The 13,419-nt window shown below is 39.5% G+C and overlaps 1 protein-coding gene across 1 annotated transcript in view; it reads left to right on the top strand.

Annotated features, from left to right (window-relative positions):
- Window positions 1-4,005: 4,005 nt before the first annotated feature.
- znf512 (zinc finger protein 512) overlaps window positions 4,006-13,419 on the top strand; it is a 53,885-nt gene continuing 44,471 nt past the window's right edge. Inside the window, exon 1 of the mRNA XM_059981685.1 lies at window positions 4,006-4,139. The gene's annotated coding sequence lies outside the window, so the exon portion shown is untranslated. The remainder of the gene's footprint in view (window positions 4,140-13,419) is intronic.

The following is a 13,419-nucleotide window of genomic DNA, read 5'->3' as shown; positions in this document are numbered from 1 at the left end:
GTAATGTATTCTAAGGAACCAGATATATGAGTATTTGGACAAGGCTAGATTAGGTAGAGTAGGAATGGCTTTGTGTGCGATGGGTCATGTCTAACCAATGTGATAGAGTTTTTTGAGGAAGTTACCAGGAAAATTCATGAAGGCACCTCACAAGCTTTGAAGGTTGGTCAAGAAGGTTCAGTCACTTGGTCTTCAAAGTGAAGCTGTAAATTGGATTAGACATTGGCTTTGTGGGAAAAGCTAGAGTGGTTTTAGATGGCCTGTGACTAGTGGAGTGCTGCAGAGATCGGTGCCGAGTCCTTTGTTGTTTGTCATCTATGTCAACAACCTGGATGATAATGAGGTTACCTTGATCAGCAAATTTGCAGATAACATCAAGATTAGGGGTATAGTGGACAGCGAGGAAGACTATCAAAACTTGCAGTGGGATCTGGACCAGCTGGAAAAATGGACTGTAAACTGGCAGATGGAATTTAATGCAGTAAGGTGTGAAGTGTTGCTCTTTGGGAGGACCAGCTCGGGTAGGTCTTACACACTGAGAGGTAGATCACTGAAGAGTCTGGTAGAACAAAGCGATCTGGGAAAATAGGTCCATAATTCATTGAAAGTGACATCACAGTAGAAATGGTTGTAAAGAAAACTTTTGGCATATTGGCCTTCATACATCAAAGTATTGAGTACAGGAATTGGGATGTTATGTTGAAGTTGTCTAAGAAGTTGGTGTGGCCTAATTTGGAATATTGTGTGCAGTTTTGGTCACCTACCTACAGGAAATATGTAAGTAAGATTTAAAGGATACAGAAAAAATTTACAAGGATATTCCTGGGACTGGAGGACCTGAGTTACAAGAAAAGATAGAATAAGTTAGAACTTTATTTCCTAGAATGTAGAAGATTGAGGGAAGATTTGATAGAGGTATACAAAATTATGAGGGGTATAGATAGAGTAAATGCAAGTAGATTATGTCCACTGAGTTTGGGTGAGACCACAACTAGAGATCATGGGTTAAGGGTAAAAGATGAAATATTTAAGGGAAACATGAAGGGGACCTCTTCCTCGTCATTGAGAGGGTGGTGAGAGTGTGGAATGATCTGCTAGTGCAAGATTTTGATTTCAATGTTTAATTGGTTTGGATAGGTACTTGGATGGGAGGGATATGCCGGGCTATTGTTTGGGTACAGATCAATGGGATTAGGCAGTTTAAATGGTTCAGCATAGACTAGATGGGCTGAATGGCCTCTTTGATGCTATAGTTTTTTATGGTTCTAATCTCAGATTTGTTCCAATGTAATTTTATAGAATATTAGCTGGACTTCTGTGCAATTCTGGTCACTCACTATTGCTATGGGTGGGATATGATTGTACTGCAGAGGGTTTAGAAGAAATCCATTAGTATGTTGCCTGGAGTGGAAAATTTCATTGTAAAAAGAGACTGGGGAGGGTGGATAGGGATAGGATGAACATGGAGTAGAAAAGGCCTCAAGGCAACCTGATAAACAGAATTATGAGGTACGTACAGTATACTATTTATGACAGAAAGCAGGAACCATTTCCCCATCACAAAGGAATCTAAAACTGGAGGGCATAGATTTTGGTAGTCAATTCAAGGTTCAGGGGATAGGAGGGTGAAACACGAAGCACTAGAATAGTGGTCACCAACCTTTTTAAGCCCAAGATTCCCTACCTCAGCCCCAGTGAAAGGCAAGATCACCCCAAATCCATTAGTTACACGCATAAGCACCGGGGCAGTAAAGACCGGAAGTAAAGCCCTGCAACCCAGAAGTAGAAATAACATATGAACACCAAGGGTCACCAATCTTTTTTTGCACTGCGGACCAGTTTAATATTGACAACATTCTTGCGGACCGGCCGACGGGGGGGGGGGGAGGTGTTAAACACGACCGGAATACAACAATACTCGAAGCAGGTTCCTTGTGTCTAGTCTATTCTGCAATTCAGTTTTCGTGGCTCTCAGCACTTCGCTGCTGTCCCGATTGCTCATGTTTTTTCCACTGGAAAAAAACTCAGCGGGTTTGTCTTTAAGTGCAGGGTGCTTGGACTCAAGGTACCGAAGCAGTTAAGCATGCATAGCGTGTCAACTGTCAGGCTGGTAGATGGAGAAGATGTTTGGAGAAGGACCCACAAGTTCCAAGCCCTGTTGGCAGAAGATGGAAGATGGAGAGAGAAGAGGAAGCTGAACAGTTGCTGGTGCACTGGTTGGAACACCAGCCAGCACCCGATGCCGTCCTAACTCTACAGGCCTGTAACTGTCCAAAAAAATGTTCACTCCCAAGATGCATGTGTGTTGCAAATGGCTTCAGGTGTATTGACATGAGTAGACTGGCAGACTGTGAGAACCAGGCATCCACCTCAGAGAGTGTGGAAAGTTCAGATGAAGATGTGGAAGACATGGAAAATTATTATGATTATTAATAGTTTATGAAAGTATGGAAAGCAGTCTTTGATTAAATATATTCATTTTACAAACAAATGGGGCCTACATTATGGCTGTGTTTGAATTACTATACTGTAACTCTATATGCTATGACAAAAGCTTAAGATTGTTTTGATTTGATACAATATGGAAAATATCATGACATTGCTAGGACTCCAGAAATCTCTCCAAATGAGGTTTTTTACCTTTTGGAGGGTGGGGTTACATTTTCTACTGTACTGATGTTAATATGGAATATATACAAAAAGTGATTACTTATTTGAATTCCTGAATAAATTCTCTACAAATCCATTTGATTATATGTGTCCTAGGGTTTTTATTGACTTTTCCAAAATAAACAACAGGCAAATATTTTTCAAAAAATGAAATGATTCACTCTACTGAGATTGGGCACTGTACTGCGGGTGCCACCAACAACATAGTTTTCAATGTAGAATTTTATAACAACATTTGATGAAAAGTGCTTGAACTCATCTATCATTGTGACAAATTTCAATGTTGAGGGATCACTAATGACAAAATACCACTAGGTTGAATATATATGCTGTACTTTATATTGGCCACTTTTCAGAAATGCTTACAGTATTTTAGGGTAGTGTTTGAAAATGCACGATACCACATATAAAGCTACCACTGGTGCAATGCTATCACATATTTTCTCACTCTAGGGACGTACACCTTGCCAAAAATCACTATGAGCATTATTCCCTTCAGATGGTACCAACCAACCCTACTGGCTCACAGACTAATAATGTTCATGGAGAATTCTACAATCCAAAAATCTACGTCAATATTGAATCAGCTTGATAACGATATCTACTGCCCAGTAAACTGAGACTTCCAATGATTCATACTTTCAAAAAGAATTCTTAGATTTCAAATTGGCCATTTATCCTGATATGCTGTCACCTACTTCAAGATCCTCTTAACTGGGCTAGTATCTTTAACACACTGATCGTCAAGTTCCCTTAATTCATCTCATTTTTCTACACTTCAGAAGATTAAGCCTCAATCTTTTCTCCCAGCAGCTCCCCATTCTCAGAATCAGTCTGGTGAACTTTTTCGAAATTTCCTCTGAGGAGATTGATCCACCAGTGGGTTAGATGTGCTCATGTGTCAATGTGTTCAGATGTATCTATCTCTTTCTTCGGTATACCGATTAACTGAACTTCCACAGCCTTTTGTATTAAAATAATTCAAAAACTCATTCTCATACAGCATGGGAGATAAAGGTTTTGTACAGTTATAAGACTTTATTACTCGTACAATATTAGCTAACTTTTATCCTATATGTTGTAAAACTTTACCTGCCTTCACAATTTCTTGTACAGAAAAGATTGTTTTACTCCCAATGTCCACGTTTAATAGTTATACACTTTTCACAAATATTTCGCTTTTGTATTCCGTTTGCCTCAGTGAATAATCTCGTATTTCCTCACGTTTTATCTTATTTACCATTTATCTTCCTCACTCAACTCGCCTGCTTTTCTCGCTCTAAACTCTAGGCTCTTCTTTCATTCTCCTTCCAAGTCTAATTGCAGGGCTGCACTCGCTCTTTCTCCAGCTCATGCGCTCCTTGTTATTGCAAACACACTCTCAGGGTCGGGCGGAAGTGTCGTGCGGAGCCACTCCTTACTCCTGGTGCGGCGACGTCAGTGTGAACCGAGCGTTTGCGATTTGAAAGGTACTGTGGTTGCAGCATTCATCCCATTATTTAATTTTAATTACGCTTTCAAACATTGCAATGGAAACTAAAGGCCTCTCAGGCTTCCTCCGTTATAACCCGCTGCCCGTGCACAGGGCGCAAGGAAGCGAATCCATGGATCGCCGCTTGTGCTTAGTTTTTGGATATTGTGGAGGAGGCGGGTTCCTTGTTCACGCCATTTTTTATTGAAAGGACTTTTTAAAAAAATAAATATGTGATTTGAAGCAATATTATTTGTACCATATAGGATGTTTGTGTGATGAGAGCTGGGAATGGAAAAGAAACACGCTCTCATTTTTTTGGGAAAAAAATCTGCTTTTCAACCTTGAAAATAGATTTTTTTAAATTACCTCTTGGACTGCGAAGATCAGTGGTTCTTTTTGATTGAAAACTGCTTCCCCCTCCATAACCTGCATTGTGTCCATGTTGTGCAGGATTTGGGCTGACCTGCTTGTCGTTATTTACCACGTTTGATCAAATTTGTGCATCTTTTATTGTTGGGGGGGGGGGGGGGGGGGGGAAGGAGACGACAAGATACACATCCATTTACTTGTATGTGCCAGAACAAGCAAAATTCCTAACGGGACTCTTATGAGATGGTAGTTATTGAAGTTTGTCTTCCAAAATTAGAATATTTAAAAGTTTAAAAGCTTCATTATTAATATTGCAGTGAATAGCCTGTCAGTGCCCATTTCTGTGGGCCAGATGTGCTTGATACTGCTTTTAAAGAGCCAGCTATCTGTATACTCTGAGGAGGAGGAGGAGGAGTATGGCTCCTTTTGTGTTTCTTAATAGGGATTGCTGCATATGGTTGAGAAGAACAAGCTGATTCCTCTGCAGTAAATTTACAACAGATCGTTTCGCTTGTTTCGCATCAAGGTATTTTATTTCAGGAAATGTCACCAGATCTTTTGATTTCTTTTGTCATCTAGACTTGATGATTTCTCTTTTACTGTTTGCATTTTTTGGGCTCACAAAGTACAAGTGTCATTCTTCAGCTCTGCAACCAAAGACTTGTTGCCAAAGTTTTTTTCAGATAAATGTTAGCCTTCATCAGAAAGAGTGGCACAGCCAGTGGAGCTGTTGCCTCATGGCTTCAAAGACACAGGTTCAATCCTGATCTTGGGTACTGGCTGTGTGGAGCTTATGTCTTCTCTTTGTCATTGCTTGTGTTTCCTGAGGGCATTCCTGCTTCCCCTCACATTCCAAAAATCTGGGGTTGGTGGTAGCTGTTGAGGATATAAGAGTTTGCATAAATAGTTGATGGTCAGCATGGATTCAGTGGGCTGGTGAGCCTGCTTCCATGTTTGTTTATTTATTGCGGTACTGTGCTGTTCAGAAGAAATTGAAATGCAAAAATAAGATGGGAATACAGTCAGCATGGCTTTGTGAAGGGCAGATCGTGTCTAACAAGCCTAATAAGAGTTCTTTGAGGAGGTAACCAGGGATATAGATGAGGGTAGTGCAGTGGATGTGATCTACATGGATTTTAGTATGGCATTTGACAAGATTCCACATGGTGGGCTTATTCAGAAAGTCAGAAGGCATGGGATCCAGGAAAGTTTGGCCAGGTGGATTCTGAATTGGCTTGCCTGCAGAAGGCAGAGGGTTGTGGTGGAGGGAATACATTCAGATTGGAGGGTTGTGACTAGTGGTGTCCCACAAGGATCTGTTCTGGGACCTCTACTTTTTGTGATTTTTATTAACAACCTGGATGTGGGTGTAGAAGGGTGGGTTGGCAAGTTTGTAAATGACACAAAGGTTGGTGGTGTTGTAGATAGTGTAGAGGATTGTCGAAGATTGCAGAGAGACATTGATAGGATGCAGAAGTGGGCTGAGAAGTGTGAGGTGGTACACTTTGGAAGGACAAACTCCAAGGCAGAGTACAAAGTAAATGACAGGATACTTGGTAGTGTGGAGGAGCAGAGGGATCTGGGGGTACATGTCCACAGATCCCTGAAAGTTGCCTCACAGGTAGATAGGGTAGTTAAGAAAGCTTATGGGGTGCTAGCTTTCATAAGTTGAGGGATAGAGTTTAAGAGACGTGATGGAATGATGCAGCTCTATAAAATTCTAGTTAGGCCGCACTTGGAGTACTGTGTCCAGTTCTGGTCACCTCAGTATAGGAAGGATGTGGAAGCATTGGAAAGGGTACAGAGGAGATTTACCAGGATGCTGCCTGTTTTAGAGAGTATGGATTATGATCAGAGATTAAGGGAGCTAGGGCTTTACTGTTTAGAGAGAAGGAGGATGAGAGGAGACATGATAGAGGTGTACAAGATATTAAGAGGAATAGACAGAGTGGACAGCCAGTGCCTCTTCCCCAGGGCACCACTGCTCAGTACAAGAGGACTTGGCTTTAAGGTAAGGGGAGGGAAGTTCATGGGGGATATTAGAGGAAGGTTTTTCACTCAGAGAGTGTTTGGTGCGTGGAATGCACTGCCTGAGTCAGTGGTGGAGGCAGATACACTGGTGAAGTTCAAGAGACTACTAGACAGGTATATGGAGGAATTTAAGGTGGGGGTTGTATGGGAGGCAGGATTTGAGGATCGGCACAACATTGTGGGCCGAAGGGCCTGTAATGTGCTGTATAGAACATATGTTCTATATGTTTTGTTTGCATATAGTATTAACGTGAATAGTGTGAAGGAATAAAAGGGTTTTATAGCCTGCAAGTACTTCATAATTTTTAGTTCTTGATCTGAATTTACTGTAAAGAAATAGTCAATTCATAGAAAGGAAATGACTTATCTGGTGGTAGAAGAGTGACTTGGGGAAAGTAAATTTTGTGCACCCAAGAAGTAGAGGTGTCATGTCAGCAGGGTTATACCAATGACTTCTAGGAGGGAAAATAGTTGAAAATATGCATAGCAATCAACAGAAACTAAGTCTATTGATTAGTTCTAGAATAAAAAATATAAAAAGCTATGCACAAAAGATCAATATTTAAGATTAGTGTTATTTTTCTCATGTATATCAGAACATCAAAGCATACAGTGAAATGTGTTGTTTATGCTGAGAATATGCAGGGCAGCCCATAAATGTCACCATGCTCTGGCACAAACAAAACATAGCATGCCCGCAGGTCAGTAGCCCTGACCTGTACGCCTTTAGATTGTGGAAAGAAACAAGAGCACCCAGAGGAAACCCACACAGTCAAAAGAGAGAACATACAAACTCCTTACATGCAGCATCGGGAATTGAAACCCAATCTTACAGCTGGCGCTGTAAAGCATTACTCTAACCGCCACGCTCCATAGGCCGTAAAAAAAGATGAATACTTCAAAGTGCTGATCTTTATAGCTGGCAAAGCTACATAAAGAATGAATTATATATTCTTAATGGGAATAGTTGTCAAACGAAATATAAATAAAACCACTTGAAAAGAGAATGACCAAGCTTTTGGTCTTTTGCCTAAAAGTAATACTTTGTTTAGGGCTTTGGATCTGGAGGCATCACTGTCAGTGATAGAACATTAAGTTTGTTGCTGGTTGATTGGCTAGACGCAGGGTGTAATTTCACAGCACCAGAAGTGGTACAGAAGATGTAAAAGAATCAGAAAGCAAGGAACAATTTCTAAATTGAGTTGTTTGATATGAAGTGACAAAAACCTGGGTGAACAGGGACTTCGTGTGAGTTAAGACTGCAGTGTTTGTGTTTGTCATCTCAGGTTTATAAATGGTGCAGTGCAGGAGTACATTGGTCAAGTTAAATCTTAAAGTGGTTTGCAAAACCAGATGAAAGTAGGCATAGATATGACAGTGATGGAAATTGGCAACTTTAGTCATGCGTGGCTCTAAAGTCATTTGGAATCAAATGTCCCACTTGTGTCAATGAGGATTTTTGACAAGCAGAATGGAGAAAATGTGATTTTAAAAAATTATTAGACTTCAGTGTTTCAAAGATTTTTTTATGAATGTGATATCAAAACTGTTAAATGCTTTATCACTTGGACACAAGGCAAAACTGAAATTCCATCTTTGCTTTCTGGAGGTGGCACATTAAGACTGCTTTACCTGGAACTTACTATCCTACTTGAGTGTGTGCTGGCTGTCCATATCCGGCATAGGTGAGCAGAGGCAGGTAGGGACAACAAGTGGGCCTGGTCCAGGAAGGTACAAATCAGTGGCTTTGCTTTTCCAAGTACATGGTTTCTCCTTCCTTTCCCTCCCCTCATCCCCGTTCTTGAGAGATTGAGCGAGTTGGGACTTTTTTCATTGGAGCATCAGGGAATGTGGGGTTATATTATTAAGGTGTATAAAATTATGAGGGCATAGATAGGGTTGAATTCACATGGTCGTTTACCCAGGGTTGGGGATTCAAGAAGGAAGGTGGGAAAAGATTTAATAGCCTGAGTAATTTTTTTTCACCTGGGGCAGGGTCAGTATATGGAATGAGCTGCCAGAGAAAGTTGTTGCAGTAGGTACATTAACAAAATTTAAAAGGCACATGGACAGGAAAAGTTTTGAAGAATAAGTTTCAAGGAAGTGGAAGGGGGGGATCTCATTGAAACCTACCGAATATTGAAATAACCAGTTAAGAGTAGAAGTACAGAGGATGTTTTGAATAGTGGGAGAGTCTTAACACCATTGGGCACAGCCTCAGAATAGAAGGATTTCCCTTTCGAATGAGATAAGAATTTTTTTTCTTTAGCCAGAAGTGGAGTCCAATCAGTTGGTATATTTACATGAGCCAAATGGCCTAATTTTGCTCCAATGTTTATGGTCTTTATGGTCAACACAGATTATCATCAGCATATGGAAACTGAAGATGTTAGCAAGTGATCTTTCCCAGATTCTAGATGAGAATTTGTCCAAAAATAAATTTTCAGGAAACAGAGATGTACCATTTGGAGTATGGGAAGGGAAGTCTTTGCAAGTGATCAAATACTTGTGTCTAAATAGGTGGGAATTAATTCTAGTCTGGTTCCCTGCTGGAATAGAGCAGAAAGTGTTTATTGAAGGGAGATGTGGTTTTCACCAATGTTGAAGGCTGCAGATGGACCAAGATGAAGGATTGATAATTTTTGTTACAATCATCTTTGCCTATCAGAGCCAGTTTGGTATTGTAGCAGAATGGGAACACTGATGAATAATTCCTAAGTTGCAGAAGAGTAGGTACCAGAGTAAGAGGGCATGGTGTTTCAGTCAATGAGACAGTAGTACAGGCAAAGAAACATGCAGAAAAAGTATGAGTAAACAGTGCTGGAATTGAAGTAATACTCAAAGTACTGTAAATGGAAACAATGTACATAGAATTTCAAGGAAAAACCAAATAGAGAACTAATCAAAAGTAGAACCTGAGGGCAGAATTATTCAGAAAACTGGAGCTCAGTGGGAAGCAAATTAAGAAACCATGCGGTGAAGGTAATGAGTGAACGAACAGAGCAAATAATCTAATTTGAGTGTGCAATTTTTTAAAATCAAAAATCAGTTCATACAGAAGAAATTAAAGGAACTAGACAAAATTGCAATATGTCTACCATTAATGATTTGTTTTTAGCAGTAAAAAGTAAATGTTCTAAGTTCAAAAGTACTTTAAAAGCAGTATCAGAACATGTTCTGTTTATTAATACTGTGCCTCTCTTAACACTTCACATTTAAATGTGTTCTTTATTTTCTCTAATTGAAATTTTGAAATACTGTTGAGACACATGCTAGTATTGTTACTATTCCAGGACTGAGGAATTGCTAAAAGTCCTGGTTTAAAATTTCAAATAAAAGGTGGTATGGTTTAGTATCTTTCCAGCTCTATCCTCAATCCTTTTTATTAAGTTTGTTTCTTATAAAATACATGTCTGTTTAGAACAGAGATGAAGAGGATTTTTTTTTAAACCGGGGGCGGTGAATCTGTGGAATTCATTGCCACAGGTAGCTGTGGAGGCCTAGTTATTGGGTATATTTAAAGCAGAGGTTGATAATTCATTGATTAGTAAGGGTGTCAAGGATTCCAGGGAGAAAGCAGGAGAACAGGGTTGAGAAGGTTAATAAATCAGCCGTGATAAAATAGAGGAACAGATTTGATGAGCTGAATGGCCTAATTCTGCTCCAATGTCTTATAATAGTTAAAACCCTTTGGCTCTGTCATAAACATCAAAGGTGTGAACTGAAGTCTTGAAGGTGCAGGGCGGTTGTGGCAAAGCATATATGAGCCAAATCAAGGCTGTGGGACCCGGGCTCAAGAGTGTGCGTTTGTTCATAGCTGGAGCAGACATGGAGGCGATTCCATGCGGCAGAACCCAGGTGAGCAGGGTCCGAGAATGAGGGAAGAACTGAGGTTTGATCAATTTAAGCATTGGGCTGAATTGGAAAGTTTGGGTAAGGGCCAAATCGGGGTGATGGGGCCCAGGCCTGAGAGCATATTGAAGTAGTTGGGCCTGGGTCCGAGAGTGCGGAACAACCTGAGGTTTGGAGAATTTAAGTGCTGAGCCAAATTGGAAAGGTCAGGGTGTCGGGGGGTGGGCAGAGACTAAGGATGGGTGAGTTCAACTCGCTGCTTTGCGAGGTTTACTCATCTTTAAGTTGAACTAAGACTACGGTGATGATTTTCATGAACTTCAGTTCATTGCCAGCTTTTATTCTTTGCACAGTTTGTTTTTTTTCCTGTACATTGGATGTTTTACTAATGAGTTCTACGAGATTTCTTTGTTTTGTGGCTGCCTGTAAGGAGATGAATCTCAAGGTTGTATGTAGTGTATGTACTTAGATAATAAATATACTTTGACTTTGAAAATGCTTGTGTTATGCAATAGAGCTATTGTATTAATTTATAAATGGTTCTTTCCAAGCATTACTGCACTATTTATTTTAATAACATATCAAAATTTAGTCTCCAAAGTAATGCATTTGGTTTGGTGATTGTCTTCCCTCTTTCTGCCGGATTTCCTTTGCCTGAATATGTGCACTTCTCAAGAGAGTACATGTTGATTGGCCTCAGTGCAGTAGCTTTTATTCATAAGAATCTAAACAATTAACATTAGCAACCTTTTATATTAGGAAAGAGATGTTGGGACATCTCTCAACAGTTTGAGGAGATTTGGTATGTCACAGAAGTTACTTGCAAATTTCTACGGTGTACCATGGAGAGTATTCTAATTGACTGCATTACTGTCTGGTATGGGAGACCACTGAACAGGATTGAAAGAAGCTGCAGAGGGTTGTAAGCTGAATCAGCTCCATCATGGGTACGAGCCTCTCCAGCTTTTTCAAGGAGCGATGCCTCAAAAAGGCAGCATCCAGCATAAAGAACCCCCATTGCCCAGGTCATGTCTTGTTGTCATTGCTACCATCAGGAAGGTGGTACAAAAGCTTGAAGGCACACATTCAGTGATTCAGGAACAGCTTCTCCCCCTGCCATCCAGTTTCTGAATGGACATTGAACCCATAAGCACTACCTCATTACTTCCTTATTTCTATTTTTGCACTAATTAATTTAACTACATGCACTGTAATTCACATTTTTTTCTATTATTTTGTATTGCTGCTGAAATTTCACGACATATGCAAGTGATTTTAAACGTGATTCTGATTCTGACATCAGTTCCAACTTTGTTCCTTTGTTCAACTGACATCCACCATTGATGAACTTTATTTTAGGATTGGGAGTAAAAGCTGGCCAGTGCCAGCAACACATACATTTAAAAAGAAAGAATAAATAAAGGAAATCTATTGTGATCTATGACTTGCATAATTTGGCTACGAGGCAACAATTGGTAATAATTTTGGATTTCTGTATCCCTTGTAACTGCTACTGTTGCAGGAAGGAACTATGACCGTTTTTTTTTTGTTTGGTTTTTGGGTAAAGAAAACAGGAAGGTGAATTCTGGTGGTTTTGCTTTTATTTGTGCATGTGCTATATTTGTTCTTTGATCATTTGTTAAAACTGTCATGTCTATAAAATATCATTTGATGTCTTGAATTTCTTGCAAACTGTAATGCTGAGCAGCATGTATTAGTTGTGTTTGTTTGTGGGCACTGAATTAGAGTGTGTATTGTCTTGTGGACCTAGCACTGAGTTCTGTTTTTAAAAAAATCTTACTTTCAGTGCTATTTATTAATGTAACTTGTGATACTCCCCGTAGAATTCAGGAAGAATATAGGTATGATTCCTGGGCGAACTGCTGTAAGGAATGTTAGCTGGAGTACCGTGGATTCTGGTTAATTGGGGCAACCACTTATTTGGAGCAACTCTTAAAGAACAAAAAATAATCGAGAAAATAGCCAGGATTCCCTTCATTTATGTGGGGCACTATGCTGCTTAATTGGGACAGGAGACTGTTGCCAAACAGTGTTTAATTAGAGTCAGTTGTGTGCACTTGCGTGCCCGTTAAACACTATACTGTGCTTAGAGTGAAGAGTTTTTAAATATCATTAGTTGTGTGTGTTTGTGTTGAAAAAGCAATGATTTTTGTTACTGATAATTGGCAAGAAATAAGAATTAAGACAATTCAGAATTGTTTTGTTCACTGTAGCTTCAAGCATTCAGGTTTAGAGAAGCGAGAAATTGCCAGGAGTTAAAATGAAATGATTTCACTACTTTAACAAGTTAGGAACTACAAAGAATGTGAAGGTGCCAACGATCATCTTGAATATTACAATGAAAATGAAGATTTGGAGGATGTAATTTTTGAAAACATTGTATGAAGGCAATTCATTATCTGCACTAGGTGCCTGCACTGATTTTGTTCATTTACAGTCAATCATAAAAATACCGTACACTGTATGAATTCCTCCATCGATAACTATTAAGAAACAATACATAGTTTTATAGTACTTTAGTGATATTAGTAATGTTATAATTTGTTCTATATTTCATTTAAATGCATAATTTGTTATTCAGTAAAACATAGTTTGTCTTTTTTATATACTCTTTTAACTGTTTCCATGAAACTTCAGCTAATTTGAGCAGCTCCTTAATTGGGCCAAAATGTACTGTTCCTGATGTGTCCCAGTTAACTGGAATGCACTGTACTTAATTTCACTGAAAGTACTGCTAAATGCATTTGTCAGGTAAGGTTTGAATTGGAAACATGAGAAACTCTTCAGATGCTGGAAATCCAAAGCAATACACACAAATGCTGGAGCAACACAGCAGGTCAGGCAGCATCTGTGGAAAAGAGTAAACTAATGATGTTACGGGCTGAGACCCTGGAAAGGAAAGGAGAAGACCTGACCTGCTGAGTTCCTCCAGTATTTTTAGTATGTGTTGCTAAAGTTAGTTGGCTCAGAAAAATCACTGAAATCTACACTTTGTCAACTGT

This window comes from Hypanus sabinus, chromosome 10 (assembly GCF_030144855.1).
Source record: "Hypanus sabinus isolate sHypSab1 chromosome 10, sHypSab1.hap1, whole genome shotgun sequence".
NCBI classification, from domain to species: Eukaryota; Metazoa; Chordata; class Chondrichthyes; order Myliobatiformes; family Dasyatidae; genus Hypanus; species Hypanus sabinus.
The sequence above is the reverse complement of the archived record's forward strand: the minus strand, read 5'-3'. Positions and strand labels throughout refer to the sequence as shown.